The following is a 19,248-nucleotide window of genomic DNA, read 5'->3' as shown; positions in this document are numbered from 1 at the left end:
ACTTTGGACTATCTCTCATGAGAAATAAGAACTACAAGCTTGAGTCAAGTATGAGTTCAGGCCTGGAAGTAATACCATGTGAATGGCATAAGTCCTATGACAAGGAATTAATATTCCCTATCAGTGGTCTGGAGATTAGCAAAATCACTTAACAAGCAGAAATAAATGCAAAACTGTTCTGGAGAGATACTTCTAAAATCCTGGATGCAAAGTGCCACTACAAAGAGAACAAACAAACCAAAAAATAAAAATAAAACCAACTAAATTTATCATAGAAAACAAAAACCATGCAAAGAAATGATCCATTATGAAAGTTCATTGTGGCACCAATACAAAGGAGAATTAGTACATCTAGAATGGACAATATGAAAATCTAGATCTATAATATACTTCAATGACTTAATAAGTGAAAAATATGAATCATCATAAAGTAATAGGTGATTATAAAACAAGAATAGACAAATTTAAAAATAGACAAATAGCCCAGCTAAGTGTGGCTCAGTGGTTGAGTGTCGACCTGTGAACCAGAAGGTCATGGTTTGATTCCTGGTCAGGGTATGTGCCCAGGTTGCAGGTTCAATCCCAGTGTGGGGCATACAGGAGGCAGCCGAGCAATGATTCTCATAATTAATGTTTCTATCTCTCTCTCCCTCTCCCTTCTTCTCTTAAATCAATAAAATTATATTTTAAAAAATAAGTTTAAATACACAAATATTTATCTCATGATTTATTACGTGTCTCCATGGCTATGCATCCATTTGTACATGTTGTTTATTACATTTATTAAAAGTGTTTCAAACATTAGTACATTTGACCCTTAAGCACTTCTGCAATTACATCATTACCTAGAATTCAATATTTGTTTATATTCTTTTGCCAGCTTCTACTTTTAACATGTAACCGATTACTTAAGTTTTTGTAAGAATGATAGGTATTGCACCAGCACAAAATTGTGTTTGTTTTCATTTCCTGGTGTTGGATAATTTTTTAATTTTCTGCCAGCATCAACATCCTATTATATTCTAAAATGACAATAACTTACACATGTAAACCAGTGCAGTCTGCCTGCCAGCCCTGTCAGAAAGAGAGAGAGCATAATTTTTCATCAAGAATATCGTCCAGAGAATTGAGTAACACACCTCTAGCAAATTTATTCCCAAATTTCAGCTCGGTTCTACTCAAATTAGATTTAGTTTAGGTTGGGGTTAATTGAGAACAATTTCCTAGGGGCATCTTAAAAACTGTCAGATTCCAGAGCTTTCAGCTGGTGAAGTATAAGATGACACTGTTATATTATAATTGGATTTTCTGCATGGAGGTTAAACAAGTCATTCATTCTTAGCAATTTAGTGTCATTGAATTTGCCAATTTAATATTTTGCTTTCAACGTTTTCTTCTTTTTTATGTAAGCAATAAATGCTCACTGTAGAACAAATTGAAAATATACAAATGTACCCATAATCCAGATGCCCAGACATGGCTAATAGTAACATTTTGAACTTCTTCCCAATTTTATATCTACTTACAATGAAGTTTACTTTTGTCTGTTTGACAATTTTCACATAAAGTAAAAATTGCTTTATGGATTGTCATTCGATTTGAAGGATATGTTGGAAATAATTAGACTTACGATGGAGACTATGTATACTGCAGACACAAATTTACTTTGAAGTACCTTCAGAACTGCCGAAAGATACGGTAAACTAGTCTCAAAGCCTGTGAACCAGAAGCACATCCAATGGTTTATGAGGCTACAGTGTAGACAACTAACTCATGCCATGCTTGAGAAAAGACTGTGGGCAGAGAAAACAGCATTACTTCATATTTGAGCTCCAAGTTAAAAACAAACAAACAAACAAAACAAAACAACAGAAGGTAGGCAATTGATTTGAAATTCAGCTATTCTTCACAAGGACCGCCCTATGTACCTGTCCCAGTAAGTAGTAGCAGGGACTTTAACTATGTTTGAACTATGTTGGAGTTTTCCCTAGAAATCCTAGTAACGTATGTATATGGATTTAAATTTATTTATTGTAAAAATGTTTTGTAAAGAGAAAGATATAAGTAATGTTTCTATGCAAGTTATTACATCGCTTAGGATTACTTATAGCTGCATGCTAGGGAAAAATAAAATGAGCATTGGTAAAATTCCCCAGATTTTATTCTTTCAAGTAAATAAATGACGCACTTTAAAGGTCAAATAGTCTAGGGCCGTGGTCGGCAAACTGCGGCTCGCGAGCCACATGCGGCTCTTTGGCCCCTTGAGTGTGGCTCTTCCACAAAATACCAAGGCCTGGGCGAGTCTATTTTGAAGAAGTGGCGTTAGAAGAAGCTTAAGTTTAAAAAATTTGGCTCTCAAAAGAAATGTCAATCATTGTACTGTTGATATTTGGCTCTGTTGACTAATGAGTTTGCCGACCACTGGTCTAGGGCATGGTACACAGTAGCTGCGGGGGCTCCAGCTGTCACATGGGTAGTCTAGCTAACAGGGAAAGAAAAGGCAACTCAAAAAGTAGCATACCACCACTTCTCATACTTCACAGTCCATAGATGTTGAAAACAAGCCTGAATAATGTGGCATTTATTCTGCTATCTCTTACTCAGCTAGAAGACTGGATTTTGGGGAACAGTAAAAATCTGCCACAGTCCACTTAGGTTCTCATATCTGCTTCCATATTCAGTCTGTTAACCTGTGTTGTTTTGGTTGAGGAATATGGAGAAAACTCAGCCTCACACATATATGAAGTTAGAAAATGAAAAAATATTTCAATAGCCTTTTCAGATAACTGTGGGTATTTTTTGATACTTAAAAAGTGATATAGCTTCTTAAAGGGTAATTGCAATGTGGAATCTGAAATCATATCAATGTGCGTTTTGTACACCACACACTTTTGAAACAATGAGAGTGTGAAAGTCAAATAATGTCTGCCTATTAGTATGAAAACAATTTTTACTTTGCAGATCCCCCAAAAGGGTCTCGGGGAATCCTCCAGGGTGCTCAGAACCATTCATGTAGAGATCAACTAAATTTTGTTTTTATCTCGAGTCTGAATTGTAATCAGTCTTTATCATTCAAAGACTTTATCAATTTAATTTCTTACTGTTTAGAATATAGAATTAGTTGACATTTGCAACATTAAAAATTTTCATTGGTTTGGAATACCTTAGTTGTACCTAATACCTATTTGTAAAACTGTCAGCCCCTTACTGTGCTCAGATCTTTCTTGTAACATATTGTCAAATATCACCAATACAGACCAGCATCTACTGCTGTTTTGCAACCTCCTCCTCTTCAGACCCAAGTGTAACAAGCACACAGTTTGTGTTCCAAACTACCACAGTTGGAAGTTTTAGAAAATGTTTTGCCACAGAAAAACATATATCACCATCTTTTCCAGCATCAATATAATTATCTTGCCACCATTTCTTAACCACTAAGGAAAAGCCACATTTTTCAAGCCCCACTCTCCCCAGGACCAATCAAGACAGGATAAATTATGCTGCGATAACAAAGAAAAGCAATTGCTCAAATACACAAGGGACTATTTCTTCCTCACATCCTAAGTCAAACTTAAATTCCCAAGAAACTTCTATTCTACATAGTCACTCAAAGACCAGGACTGGTGGAACCCCTATTTTTTGTGGCTGTCATCTCAGGAGAAACTTTTGAGTATAGTGCAGGAAGAGAGGAAGTGCCTCACATTGGCAATTAAAAGCTTCAGCCTGAAATGACACCCATTAGCCAGAATTGATCACATGGTCCCACGAACAACTAGAAGGTTCTATAATGAGAGGAAAACTGGCTGGAGGAGAGACTAGAGAACATTTTTTAATGTTTGTTCCAATTTATAAAGCTAGTTTAAACACTTTACAACTTAACCTGTTGTTCATAAATTTAATATATTAAATTATTTTTGATTAATTCAGATATCTATTTGACAAACAAACTTTACTGAATACACTGTTGGTGGGAATACAGGTTAGTGCAGCCACTATGGAAAACAGTATGGAGGTTCCTCAAAAAATAAAAAATGGAACTACCTTATGAACCAGCAATACCACTTCTGAGAATTTATCCAAAGAAATCTGAGATACTAATTCAAATTATATGTATCCCTAGTTCATGGCAGCATTATTTAGAATAGCCAAGACATGGAAGCAATGCAAGTGCCCATCAATAGAGCACCGGGTAAAAAAGTGGTGGTACATATATACAATGGAATATCACTCAGCCAGAAAAAAAGAATGAAATCTTACCATTTGTGACAGCATGGATGGACCTAGAGGGTATTATTCTCAGTAAAACAAGCCAGCCAGAGAAAGATAAATACCATATGATTTCACTTATATATCGGGACTATGGAACATAATAAAACAAACATAATTGAAAGACTCATTGACACAGAGAACAGAATGGTGGTTTCCAGAGAGGAGTGGGATTGGGAGACTGGGGCAAAGAGGTGAAGAGATTAAGAAGTACAAATTGGTAGTTAAGTGCAGCATGGGGAATCCTATCTAATAAAAGAGTAATATGCAAATTGACTGTCACTCTAACACACAAGATGGCCACCCCCATGTAGTCAAAGTTGGCTGCCCCTATGTGGACAAAAGATGGCCACCACAAGATGGCCTAGTGGTTGTGGGCAATTGTGGGGAGGACAGTTGTGGGCAATCAGGGGAGGGCAGTTGTGGGCAATCAGGCCTGCAGAGGAGGGTAGTTGGGAGGGACCAAGCCTGCAAGGGAGAGCAGTTGGGGGTGACTAGGCCAGCAGAGGAGGATAGTTGGGGGACAAAGCTTGCAGGGAAGGACAGTTGGGGGCAATGGGGCTGGTAGGGGAGCAGTTAGGCATCAATCAGGCTGGCATGGGAGTGGTTAGGGGGTGATCAGACTGGCAGGCAGAAGCAGTTAGGGGCAATTAGGCAGGCAGGCAGGCGAGCGGTTGGGAGCCAGCAGTCCTGGATTGTGAGCCAGCAGTCCCAGTGGGATTGGGCCTAAACAGGCAGTCGGACATCCCTCGAGGGGTCCCAGGTTGGAGAGGGTGCAAGCTGGGCTGAGAGACACCCCCCTTGTGCACAAATTTTGTGCACCGGGCCTCTAGTATAGTCAATAATATTGTGATAACTAGGTATGATACCAGGTGGGTAATTGAAATATCAGGAAGAACACTTTTTGTAAAGTACATGTTTGCCTAACCACTATGCTATAGACCTTAAGCTAATACAAAATAATATTAAAAGTAAACCGTGATTAGAAATAAGAAATAAAAAATAATAAAATAAAATGAATATGCAAGAAAAAACATAAAAGAAAAACTACAGACTGCTTTTGATAAACAAATAAAAACAACAACAATGAACCCTAAGGTAAACCATGAACTTTGGATGATTATGATGTGTCAGTTTAGGTGCATTCCTGGTAACAAAATTCTGTGAGTGATGCTGATAATGGAGGAGGGTATGCATGGGTTGGGGTAGATAATATATGGGAATTCTGTATCTTCCTTTCAATTTTTCTGTGAACCTAAAACGGCTCTTAAAAAAATAAAGTATTTTTTTAAAATCATAATTAAATACATAATACTTTTTTACTATTAATTCCATAGAAGCAATTGATTCTCACAGAATGCTTTTAGCAATTTTTGTTGTTATTATATTACCAAAACAGGAGATCACAGTTCTGGCATCTATAGTCAATCTACGGTATGGTTGCAATTAATGGGTAAGAATAGTTCCAACGTGAATACTGCTCATTTTTGCTTACTTAAGGAATAAGACAAAATGAAATTATGAAGATACTATTTGTCAAAGATATAAGTGACTTCTTTGCTTAATTACATAATAATTTTTAAAAGTAGAATATTTCTTCACTTTTTGTGTTCTTTACAATGTAACAGCTATAAATCCAAACACTTTTCAGTTTCATGTGCCTGATTAATATTTTTTCTTCACTTTAGGACATCTATACAATAAAACAATAAAGTAAGCCCTGATTCATAGTGATTGCTGATTTATGTGGTATAAATACTATTTCCATGGCTGACTTAAAGCTATTAACATGACAATATTGAACTGGGTCTTGGAAAGAGATGTTCAGAAACACACTTGTAGTAGTTCCACCCTACAGATACAATAGTAATAAATAACATTAAGAGCATACATAATAGAAAAATTTAGTAGAATAATTAGAAAGTGATGTTTTAAATTTTCATTACCTGTTTTTATATAATTTAATTGTATGTTTATGTAACTTAATTCTTAAATGGCTGTGTTTAACAACTGGCTTGCAAAATTTCTAAAATTACGGCTTTCAGCGCTAGCAGGAGCCAGCTCCAGCACATCACTGAATGAAATGAACAATGATTACTAGATAGAAGACCACCTAGGAAGCCCTGTGCCACTTTGCTCACACAAGGCTGGCAGCCAGTTTTTCACTGCTCAGATATGGTTAGAGAATCTTCCTTTGCCAAATATGACCAGTCTTAGGAGAAAGACTGAAAAATACTGAATCAGGGGTTCTCCTACTAAATAGCCTAGCTAGAGCATTCCATTCAAAGCCCACAGCCAAAAGATGCCTTTCCTAGTTCTCTTAAGTGTAAGTTCTCTTAAGTAAAAGCAGACAACCAAGAATTAGCAGAACCTAAGTGCAGTTCACATGAAGGGACAGTAGAAACAAAGGAGAATAGAAGGCCTGGCTGGTGTAGCTCAGTGGTTGAGCATTGACCCTAGAACCAAGAGATCATGGTTCGATTCCTGGTCAGGGCATATGCCTGGGTTGTGGCCTTGGTCCCCAGTGGGGGGTATGCAAAGGGCAGCTGATCAATGGTTCTCTCTCATCACTCATGTTTCTAGCTTTCTCTCCTTCTCCCTCTCCCTTTTTCTCTGAAATCAATAAAAATATTTTTTAAGCAGAAAAGAAGAAATTGGGAGGAAGTACTACTCTATAGGATTAAGGATATATTTAAAAAATAAATGGACAAACTAAAACCTGTATTATCAATAGTATTCTCAGAAATAAGAGACGACATGATAACTATGAAATTAGAATAGAATATTACATAATGTACATCATGATGACTATAGTTAACAATAATGGTTATATATTTAAAAGTTAAGAGAAAAGCTCTTAAAAGTTCTTACCACAAGAAAAAAAAAGTGTGTCTATATGTGGTGATGGATGTTAAATTCACAATATATACAAACATCAAATCATTATGTTGTACCCCTAACATTAATATGTTATGTGTTGATTGTATCTCAATTTTAAATAGGATACTATTAGAAAGCGATATTCATAATGATCAAGAAATATAAACCCTTGGAAATTCAATACTCTGACAGTAAATGAAATTTAGAAGGAATGTACTAGAAAGAGAAAATAGACCAAAATTGCAAAGAAAGGTAAAAAGTAATCAATGTATTTATGGTCTTGATGGTGGTTATGCTTTCATGGATGTATGCATATCTCCAAACTCATAGAATCATATACATTACACACTAAATATGTATAGCCTTCACATGCCAGATTTTTAAAGCTGCTTTTCTATTGTCTTACAGTTTCAAGTATTTTTGATAGGGCTGTAGCTAGTATATAATTGATCCTTTAAAATGATATATTTCATTTTTTATTCTAAAAATGGTATTGGTAATTTCCCTATTGGTCTAAAATTAAAGCCTTTTCACAAAAAGGAAAGGTATGAAAATTAGATCATTCTGCTCCTCTTGCCAGGTTTCCTGGTGGGAGTGACATCGTCTTTAAACCCTGCGTGGCAATCCCTGACGCACCGCTGAACATGCTGAACATCTCCCCCCTTTTCCTTTGGGCTGATCGCCCAGCAGGTGTCTCACAGTGGCAGCTTCTACAACCTGGATGTGCTTGCCATCACAGAGGAGACTCTGCATTCCCGCTTCCTGGAGGGTGTCCTCAATGTAGCCAGGGCATGCCTGCAGATTGGTTACCCAGCTGTTGCGTCAGTACCCCATTCTATCATCAATGGGTACAAGCGAGTTCTGGCTTTGTCTGTGGAGACTGATTACACCTTCCCACGTGCTGAAAAGGTCAAGGCCTTCTGGGCTGATCCATCTGCTTTTGTGGCTGCTGCCCCTGTGACGGCCACCACCACCGCTGCTGCTGCTGCTGCTGCAGCCCCAGCCAAGGCTGAGGCAAAGAAGAGTCAGAGGAGTTGGAAGATGATATGGGATTTGGTCTCTTTGGTTAATTATGAAAAAGCAACCAGCTCAGCCAGCTCTATTTGAGAAACAAGGAAATAAAGGCTTACTTCTCTTTAAAAAAATAGATCATTCTAAGAGGTTCAATATCCAAATAAGACAAGTTCCAGAAAGAAAAGAGAGAAAACAGAAGAGATAAAATATATTTAGGAAATTTTTCTGGAAATGAAATACAGTATATTTTAAATATAAAGAGCCCTAAGTTCCCAGCACAAGATATGGACATTTAATACATCATTGAATCTATTTATTAAATTTTAGACCAATAGGGAAATTACCAATACCATTTTTAGAATAAAAAATGAAATGTATCATTTTAAAGGATCAATTATATACTAGCTACAGCCCTATCAAAAATACTTGAAACTGTAAGACAATAGAAAAGCAGCTTTAAAAATCTGAAGAAATATTATATAAAACCACAAATTCTCTATCCAACCAAGGCTATCTAGGCAACCGATCAATCTAGTGTTATTATCATGTGTTCAAGGCTTTACTAAAACCTTTCCTTCCCAACTTTTTCCCCTCGGGAAGCTAATGTTTGATATAGGTCGTCAACATTAGGGAACAACTAGCAAAAAAACAAGAGTCCATACCAGAAACAATATCTCACAGGAAAAAAATGAATGAGATGCCCCAGGATGAAGGCAAAGACCACCCCCAGGATGACAGAAATGCACCAGCATTGGGAAAACTACAGCCAGACTGTAGGAGATAAAATATATAGCACAGCTAATCTGTGTGAGCATTTTAGGGGAGATTTGGAGAATTTTCTAAGTGTTTGAGTTTGAACCAATAATAAGGCCACAGAAAATCAAGCAAAATTTTTTTAAAGTGGTCCAGAAATAAACAATTCATCAAGGCTCAATTATGAATATCATTTGCACACTTATAAGAATGTAAGTAACAATTAGTATTATCAAATTAGTACTATTTTAGGAAGGTGGAAATGGGAAGTATGAATGGATGTGCTGGGGTAGAAGCAGAGATTTTTTTTCTAATGGGAAGGGAGTGGATGATATTTAAAACTAAACAATCCAAAAGTAGCAGTATTATTCAACACATTATTTGGAGCCATTGAAGTAAATAACAAAAAAAAACAAAAAAAAACCTGGAAAAAATGAAAGTTTTTTTTTCTAAGTTAGTACAAATGTTAATGCAATTGTAATAAAAATCTTAATTTTTGGAAGATAATGGCCATGTCTTTTTCCATAATTTAGAGTTGAATGTGTTCTCTCTGGGGATTTTACATAGCCCCTTTTAAAGCATTCAGCCCCAGAGGAATGGGAAAAAGAAAAATTGCTCTGTCTCTTCCCTACTATGTCTGCCAAAGGAGACCTAGAGGAAGCCCTAAGTCAGGGTCATATTTGAGTGATATCTGAAATCTGAATGTATCCCAGGAGAATGGTAGTGTCAATATTGTTCCCCTCTGACATTTTACATCCTGCTCTTGCTGTCCACCATGATATGTTAAAATTCAATTTTAATGACACTATACTATGTTCCCCCAAATGTAAAATATAAAAAAATATAAACATCCAAATGTATTTACACAAGAAATAAATGAATATGGTCCTAAAGAAGAAAAGGAGTCACTCAAACGTACATCTCTTCACTCTATCCTTTCCATATGAACTCATCAATTTCTTCTTCAGAGAAGGCTACTGTGATTCCTGTATTTTGTATTATTCCAGACTTGTTTCTGTTTTTTTCTATATTATTTTCCTAATGGCTTTACAATCCACTTATTTATATGTCATTGATTTCCAAATTTTTCATGACTCCTAAAAAGAGCCTTATACAAGGTGGACACTTAATAACTATTTATTGAATGGATTATACACATAGTACAATAAGAAATGTGTATATATATAAAATTTAATAGTATGCATATTTAGTAACAAGTAGGGTAAGATGAATATATACTAACAGAATGATTTTCAGAATATATCGCTAAATAAAAAATAAATTTGAAGAATATATTTACTAAATATGCATACTATTAAATTTTGTGAATAGTTTCTATCGGTGGGCACCTTTTGGCTTTTATATATATATATATATATATATATATATATATATATATATATATATTAGAGCTGATTTTGCAGTGGCCATCCTTGTACATATGCTCTTGTGTACATATGTTCTTGTACATGTACTTCTTCCAGGGACATACTGAGAAGTGAATTGCTGAAAGAAAAAGTGTTTGATTTACTATGGAAATTTTTATCTCATTATAATATAAGATTATATCTTTTAAAATGTTATGATGTACACCTGGAATTTTAAGGAAATAAAACCTCTAGCCTTGTGCACCTGCAGCGTGTATATTTATAAAGGAATTTTATACAATATGCTACCAAAATAATTTTGAAATTGAGAAGGCTGTTCTTTTATTTTTAATAAAAATTTGTAATGCAAGTGAAATGGAAGAAGTGAACCAAAACCACCAGTAAGTTGATGTGTTATGTATCTTTACTGAATAACAATTTTCAAAGTTATGCATGCTGAAATGTCAACATGAATAGAGATAGGAAAGATCATTAAATGATGGGGGAAAACAAAAATAGGATGGTTTATCTTCTGCTTCAAAAATGTACTGCAGTTATTACACTGGGGATCATAAAGTTTCTTCTAATTTATGATATGAAGTGAAAAGAATGAAATAAAGATAATGGCACAGTTTTATTCAAAATCCCAAAGTCCTGGATATGCTACACATCTCTCATCCTATGACTTATACATTAATAACACATGGATTTTTGAATAATTTCTCCAAGTTAATAATACAACCGCTTTAATATGTGTTCCATTACTAGAAATAAAAAATTCTATTAAGTAAACTTGACTTATTAAGGTAAGAAAATATTCTATCCTATCTAATAAAAGAGTAATATGCAGATTGACCATCACTCCAACACATAAGATGGCTGCCCCCATGTGGTCAAAGATCCTGCCCCCATGTGGACATAAGATGGCCACCACAAGATGGCCAGAAGGGGAGGACAGTTGGGAGGGACCAGGCCTGCAAGGGAGGGCAGTTGGGGGGTGACCAGGCCTGCAGAGGAGGGAAGTTGGGGAAAAAACAGGCTGGCAGGGGAGCAGTTAGGCATCAATCAGGCTGGCAGGGGAGTGGTTAGGGGGTGATCAGGCTGGCAGGCAAAAGCAGTTAGGGGCAATCAGGAAGGCAGGAAGGTGAGCAGTTGGGAGCCAGCAGTTCTGGATTGTGAGAGGGATGTCTGACTGCCCGTGGGATCAGGCCTAAACGGGCAGTCAGACATCACTCAAGGGGTCCCAGATTGGAGAGGGTGCAGGCTGGGCTGAGGGACACCCCCCCCCCCAGGGCACGAATTTCGTGTATCGGACCTCTAGTTCATTTATAAAGCTTTTTATAATGAATGGCTAAACAATAATATAATGCTTAATGCTCCAGCATCAGTTATCCACTTTTTACTTCTGAATGTGGTTTAAGCAAGTGATGAATACAGAGTAAGTGCTGACCAGGAAGTGATGGACTGGGACTGGCCTTGAACAAATCTTGGGGTCAGTAGGTAAAAGAGAGGAGTAGCACCTAGCCCAGTTGTGAAAGTTGAACCAGGGAGTGAGTGTACAAAAGAGGGTGAAAAATTGAACATACACACACACATACAACACAACAAAACAAAACACTGACAGATCTTTATTTTAGCATCTGCAGACATAGAAGGGCAATAAAATAGTAAAATTGTATTATAAAATATTAATTTGGGTCCAGCTGGTGTGGCTCAGTGGTTGAGCATCAAGCTTTGAACCAGATCATGGTTCAATTCCTGGTCAGGGCACATGCCCACTTGTGAACTCAATCTCCAGTGTAGAGCATGCATATCAATGATTCTCTCTCATCATTGATGTTTCTGTCTCTTCCTCTCCCTTCCTCTCTGAAATCAATAAAGATATATTTTTAAAAAATGAAAAATAGCCCTAGCTGATTTGGCTCACTGGGTAGAGCATCGGCCTGCGGACTGAAGGGTCCCAGGTTTGATTCCGGTCAAGGGCATATAAGTTGGTTGCAGGCACATCCCCAGTAGGGGGTGTGCAGAAGGCAGCTGATCGATGCTTCTCTCTCATTGATGTTTCTAACTCTCTATTCCTCTCCCTTCCTCTCTGTAAAAAAAAACACAATAAAATATATTTAAAATACATAAATAAATAATAAAATGTTAATTTGAGAATTAGGGAAATTAACTCGGACACAGTTATTAAGCAATGAATGGCACATATAGTGATCCATGGTAGCCCTAATTCAAATGGAAGTATCCATGTGACCTTGTGCAAGTCACACCACCATCTTTCTAAACTTCTTGTTAAGTCAAAGGAGGGACATCCCAACCCCCAAGATATTATCTACTCTTGCATTCTGTAACTCTTTGCTTGTAATATTCCAAAGGAGGCCGATGCCTGCCAACATCTCTGCAGCATGACTGCATTTAACATCCTTTATTTTCCCCAGACAAATGCCTGAATGTGACTGCCTTGGAATCTATAAATTAAAGTAAATTAGATCAACTGCTAGAAGTGGAAAGTTGGAAAGAGTATCCAGCAACTTCGTCACAACCATTCTAGGTAACCGAGATGTTGTTGCTGTAGTTGATCTTATGCTATGCTTTAGATGTATGTCCCTTTCCAAGTTTTCATTAAAGATTTAATCTCAATGAAAGAGGTGGAAAGGGCTTAATGTTTAAAAGCCACTAGAATTTGGACTTCACTCACAAATGCACCCACACTTACTGCTTGCTAAATTCCATTTTTCATCTCTATAATATATCTGGTTTTCAGTATGTCGGGGAAATGAACTTTTCCACTTCTCCAGCAAGCATTCTTTATGTCCATTTTATATATTTTCCTTACAAAACTGGCAGTACTTTAAAAATATATGGAGTCTATGTTTTTTCCTGCCCCACAAGAGTTCAGTGCACTTCCTTTAACTCTGAACTCTTGCCTTCAGATTCTTTTGTTGTTGTTGTTAATAATTTCCAAATAGAAGGTATATTGCACATTTTTGATCATCAGTAAATGTTAAAAACGTGTATTTAAAAGTCTATTAATCATAGCATCTTCACTAAAGGTATCACAAATTAATTATTGATTTTTAATATGTATTTTTATTTATTTCAGAGAGGAAGGAAGAGGAAGAGAGAGATAGAAACATCAATGATGAGAGAGAATCATTGGTCAGCTGCCTCCTGCACACCCCACACTGGGGATAGAGTTCACACTGGGCATGTGCCCTGACCAGGAATTGAGCCATGACCTCCTGGTTCATAGGTTGATGCTCAACCACTGAGCCATGCCAGCCAGCTAATTATTGATTTTTAAAAAGAATACACTTAATAATCCACTTTAACATATCATTGCTTATAAAGGTATCTGAAAAAACTATATATTTTAATAACTATATTTATGTAAATATATATACTTTTTAATGCACTAATATATATATTAGTTAAAGACAGAAATTAAAAATAAGACAATATTTTTTTCTGTTAAAAAAAGCTAAAAGCCTTATTCCTCTTTCTTTCTGAGAGCATTTATTTTAGAAAACTTGTGTTTTCTCTCTTTGAAATGTATATACATCATTTGGAATACTAGATAGGCCTTTTGTCAGCTGAAGGACCCAGAATGTCTTTCTCAAGGACCTAGGAGTCATCAATCTAAATATCTAGAGAGATAGTGCCCCTATCTCCCTTTCTGTGGAAAGATATTAACCTGACTTCAGTGAGCTCCTTATTCCAAGTTGTAAAACTACTTCCTGTTACACAGAGACAGTTTGAGTTTGCTTATTTTTTTTTCCCCTCTGGATAAAATTAAATAGTTAATAAACATGTAACAGAGTAAAACCCTTGGCCTCTCTGACTCCATCTTATTCAAGCCTGCTTTGTTCCCATGACTTGCATGCTGATAGCATAGAAGCTATTGTGCTTAGTCTTGCATATATAAGTGCTATTAGAGGAATTCTGTTTTAAGAGATAAGAAAAGTATGTATTTTTATCAAAGATTTGCAAGAACCTCCTGACCAGTCTCACATCAACTAGCACTATCTTCCTCTAACCTCTACTGGTGCCCAGATGTATGCCATGGTCAATCACCTCTTGTCCCTCCAATTTCCCCTTCCTTTGACATAAAAAAATCTGAACTCTGTACTTTCTTAAGGTGGAGGTGAGGTACCATTAAGTCTTTGATCTTGGTTGGTGCCTTCTCCCTTCTCAATCAGTAAACCTTTCCTTTTTCCAAACTCTGATGTTTTGAGTTTTGGTTTTTTGAAATATCAGGCACACAGACTTTGGACCTGTATTATACATGTCACTCCAATGATCAGGTAAATAAGATAAATTATGTGTCACCTTTTGTGCTCTCAAGACCTCTTACTTGAGGACTAGTTATTGTTTACCTTGAAAACATTTATGTACAGTAGCCCTCCCTTAACTGTGGGAGATGCAATCCAAGACCCCCAGGGGATGCCTGAAAACTTGGATAGTACCAAAACTATATATACTATGTTTTCTCCTATACATACTTACCTACATACCTATGATAACGTTCAATTTGTAAATCAGGCAAAGTAAGAGATTAACAATAATAACTAGTAATAAAATAGAACAATTATAAAAATATACTATAATAAAAGTTATGTGAATATGGTCTCTTGCTCTCTCAAAATAGTTTACTGTCTATACAGCATGGATACTGGACCAAAGGATGATTCATATCACTGGAAGGACAGAGTGTGACAATGCAAGAGTTCATCTTGCCACTCAGAAAGGTATGCAATTCAAAACTTAAGAATTGTGTATTTCTAAAATTTTCTATTTAATATGGTGAAAAAACATGTATACAGAGCTACTTTACAATGGATTTGGAACTGCCATCCTAGAGGAACAGTCTTGCAAGTTTTATTCCTCAAACCTTTGGAATATTGCAACTAGGCAAAATGACCTTTGGACTAGGCCTAAAAGCAGCATTGTATCCCAAATAATTGTTTGCCAAGATAACAAGAGAACAGATAGTATGACTACCTGATTAAAGATTAAAAATATTCTTTTGAATTAGCATCACTATATTAGCTTATGTACACTTATAGAAACATCTTTCTTATCATTGAGCCCCTTCCCTTTCTCATAAACACCCCTTGCCTTCACCTCCTAATGGGAACACTATTTGGGCTTCTCCCTAAATCAGTGTGTTCCAAGTTGCTATTTTTGGATCTCAAATAAATGCTTGTTTTCTCTCACTTTATTTTTAGGTTGACAATATTTTCATACTACTTGACCACAGGTAACTGAAACTTTGGAAAGTGAAACCACAAATATATATGCTATATCTTCTCCTATACATACATACCTATGATAAATTTCAATTTATAAATTAGTCAAGGAAGAGATTAGCAACAATAACTAATAATAAAATAGAACAATCATAAAAATATACTATTATAAAAGTTATGTGAATATGATCTCTTACTCTCTCAAAATATTTTACTATCTATACAGCATGGATACTGGACCAAGAGAGGACTTCTGTAATGGGTTGTATTTACTTGCCTATATAAGGGGGTGAGATTTCTTTCTGCCTTCAAAACCTCTTAATGGATTGCTTGTGATGTGCATCACATTCTTATGTAATGTTAATTCAAAAACAAAACTGTTTTATGTCTCTACTGCTTTTGTGGAGAGTTTTTAATGGATTGGAAGAAGATTGCATTTTTTAAGTGTGTTTTTATTTATTTTAGAGAGAGAGAAGCACCATGAGAGATAGAAACATTGGTTGGTTGCCTCCAGAATGCACCCTGACCAGAGATTGAATCTAAAACCTGGGTATGTGTCCTGATGGGGAATTGAACCAGTCACCTTCTTGGTGCATAGAATGATGCTCCAATCAACTGAGTCAATTGGCCAGGGCAATTTTGTATTTTTAATTGTATTTCCCCAATACCTCCAAATCTTTTCCTTCATAATTTTTTTCAAGTAGAATTCTTCTTTTTGCCTTCTAAACAGTCCCGGCCTTCATATACCTTATACCCTTTCAAAAGAAGTCTAATTTCTTCAGATTATAAAGGGCACGCTGCACCCATATTTTTCCTTCTTTACATATGGCTCCTTGTGTGCTTTCACTTATAAAGCCAGCACCTATGGGTTCCCTTTGCAAGAACTGATTGGCCTACAATCCTGAAGTGTAAGTCCTGAAATGTACAACCTCCCACCCCTAGGGACAGCTATGAACCAATGATTATGAAGTCTACCTTTCTGGACCCCTGATCAAGAAAATTCTGAGGTGAAACCCACACTGTTTCTGGAGCCTGCTCACAGGATCAAATTGAGGGGACTATTCTATATGGCATCCTTGGTTGACCTCCTCTACTTGACATTCCCAGTCCCATTTCCCCACTTCTCTGTCAGTATCTCCTAAGAATATTATTTTTTAAAATATGTTACTATTTATTTCAGAGAAAAGAAGGAAGAGGTAGAGAGGGATAGAAACATCAATGATGAAAGAGAATCATGGACCAGCTGCCTCATGCACATACCCTACTGGGGATTGAGCCTACAACCTGAGCATGTGTCTTGACCAGGAATCAAACCGTGACCTCCTGGTTCATAGGTTGATGCTCAACCACTGAGGTACTCTGGTTGGGCCTGAGAACATTCTTAATAACTAGAGGCCCAGTGCACAAAATTCTTGGGGGCAGGGGGATCCCTCAGCCCGGTCTGCACCCTCTCACAATCGGGGACCACTGGCTCCTAACCGCTCGCCTGCCTGCCTCATCGCCCCTAATCGCTTCTGCCTTGGCGCCCACCACCTCGGCTTCATCCAGAAGGACGTCCAAAAGGTCATTTGGCTGTCCAGTCTAATTAGCATATTATGCTTTTATTATTATAGATAAACAAATTCTCATCTTCCTGTCTGGAGAACTTAACCTAGAACATATCTTCACTTTCATTTGCAGTTTTAGCATGAAAACAGATTCCCTCTTGCCACACCAAATGCTCTCACTAGCACCTCCTGAGGGATGACTGCTCCCTGGGGAAACCAGAAGCAGAATCATCAGCCTAGGGCTGGTGCCCATGTTAGCTGTGTGCTCAAAAAGAACTTCATTCGTAGAGATTGTTCAAGGAAGATGAGACAAGTGGCTAGTGAGCTTGAACCCTGAATGAAAGCTGTCTTTGGAGAAGCCTGAAACTAAAAGTCTTTAGTGGAAAAACTGGTGAGAGTTGAATAAAGTCTGTAGTTTAGTTATCAATATTGCACCATGGTTCATTTTTTTGGTCATTGCACTATTGGTTATGTGGAAAGATGACATTAGAGAATGTAGCATAAGGGATGTACGGAAACTCTATACTAAAATTAGTTCAAAATTAAAAGTTATATTTTAAACCTAGAAAGACACAGTAAGAGAAAAATGTTTTATAGCTATTTCATAGCTTTTAAAGGGGTAAAAACTTGAAAACAACTGTGGAGCACACACAGTTTTCAGAAAAACATATTCCTGATAGCCTTTCAGTTATGCAAATGAGAGGCAGATATTAGCATGTGAAAAGATGCCTGAATGCTGTCTAAAGAAGCTCAGTTTCTCAGGGCAATAATGTAAATGGTTGTGGATGTTTTATGCAGAGTTGCAATTCTGCAGACGATTTTTCCTTTAGATAAATGTTTCTTTTTAAGTCATTGGAAAGGCTGCAGTGTGCAAGGAGACAGAGGTTGTTAAACTAAAGGTGTACATGTGTGTGTTGTGTGTGTTGTGTGTGTGTGTGTAAGCATGTATGTGATCACACAGCCTCCTTTAACTAGATTCTCGCAGAAAAATATAAAGGGACTGAAAAGACTAAAAAAAAAAAAAACAAGCTTGCCTACACTGCCCTGGAGAAAAAATTAAAACAAAGGAACTGAACCTGGAAGAGTGAAATGAAACCAGGAATATCCTATGTGTGGAATAAAGCGATAACCAATGTAGACTTTGAGAGATATATTGAGGCTGGACCATTTTGTTTTGCTAGGTCTCTCTTGATGGGCCTGTATTCAAAGGAACAAAACATGCTCAAAGTCACAGTTGCTGATTGAGGTAAATTATCCTAAAAGACATGGAAGTAAGTTGGCATTCAGGGAAAAAGTACTATGATGAGGAAGGAAAGAATATTCTAGGTGCCCCCAAAGTATCATCATGCATTTTGGAGCTTAACGTGGATCTAAGAGCAGGCATACCTTACTTTTTATTTTTATCATGCGTATGTGTATTTTTTTTAGTTCTTCATTAAAGTCTCATTAAAGATTATAGCCTGATAACAGCTGTCTTCTGGGAATTTAGGCTCCCTGGAGTAGAGATGAAGGCTAGAGTAACCATCCTCTAAGGACAGAATATTTGTCCTGGTGACTTAAGAGATAGCAATGTAATTGGCAGAAGAATGACTAGTGTCCATGAGCAAGCAGAGATGGACACCATATGTAACAGAGGTCCAGGCAGTTACACTGACTGACACCAGAATTTCTTTGAAACTAAACCTCTCAAATATAAGGGTATAGGGAAGCCTGAGGCATTCTATTTTAAGGGGATCCTTAAAACATACATTTGCTGGTGAACAATATAAACGTGAATTCTAAAGCTATTGAATTATACGTGAACACCATGATCTTTTGTTCAGGCTTCCTCTCATCTTTCCTGTTGCTTTGATATCATAGTATGCGACTTTATTGTTCATACTATAGCAATCACTGTTAAAGAAATATTATTCTGACATTTGTTAAAAGGGTCAGAGAGATTTTATTCAGGACTATTGCAATAAGGAAGAGAGATAGTACTTAAATCTAAATACAACAAAAGCCACTGGGGATTTATAGCTAAAGAGAAGAATGAGGGAGTCAGCAGTTACGAGATTCCTAAGAACCACCAAGGGTAGGGGGAGTCTTGCTAAACTAACCTAACAGAATTCGTGCTAAAGGCAGGCCAGGGTGATCAGATATCAAGGGTATGGGAATTCTCACTAATCTGAT

The 19,248-nt window shown here is 36.8% G+C and overlaps 1 pseudogene; it reads left to right on the top strand.

The window, feature by feature from the left end:
- The first annotated feature begins 7,812 nt into the window (after nt 1-7,812).
- LOC129151929 (60S acidic ribosomal protein P0-like) lies at nt 7,813-8,216 on the top strand (annotated as a pseudogene).
- The last annotated feature ends 11,032 nt before the right edge of the window (nt 8,217-19,248 follow it).

The sequence above is a fragment of the Eptesicus fuscus genome, chromosome 16 (genome assembly GCF_027574615.1).
Source record: "Eptesicus fuscus isolate TK198812 chromosome 16, DD_ASM_mEF_20220401, whole genome shotgun sequence".
NCBI classification, from domain to species: domain Eukaryota; kingdom Metazoa; phylum Chordata; class Mammalia; order Chiroptera; family Vespertilionidae; genus Eptesicus; species Eptesicus fuscus.
This window is presented reverse-complemented; position numbering and strand designations above follow the sequence as displayed.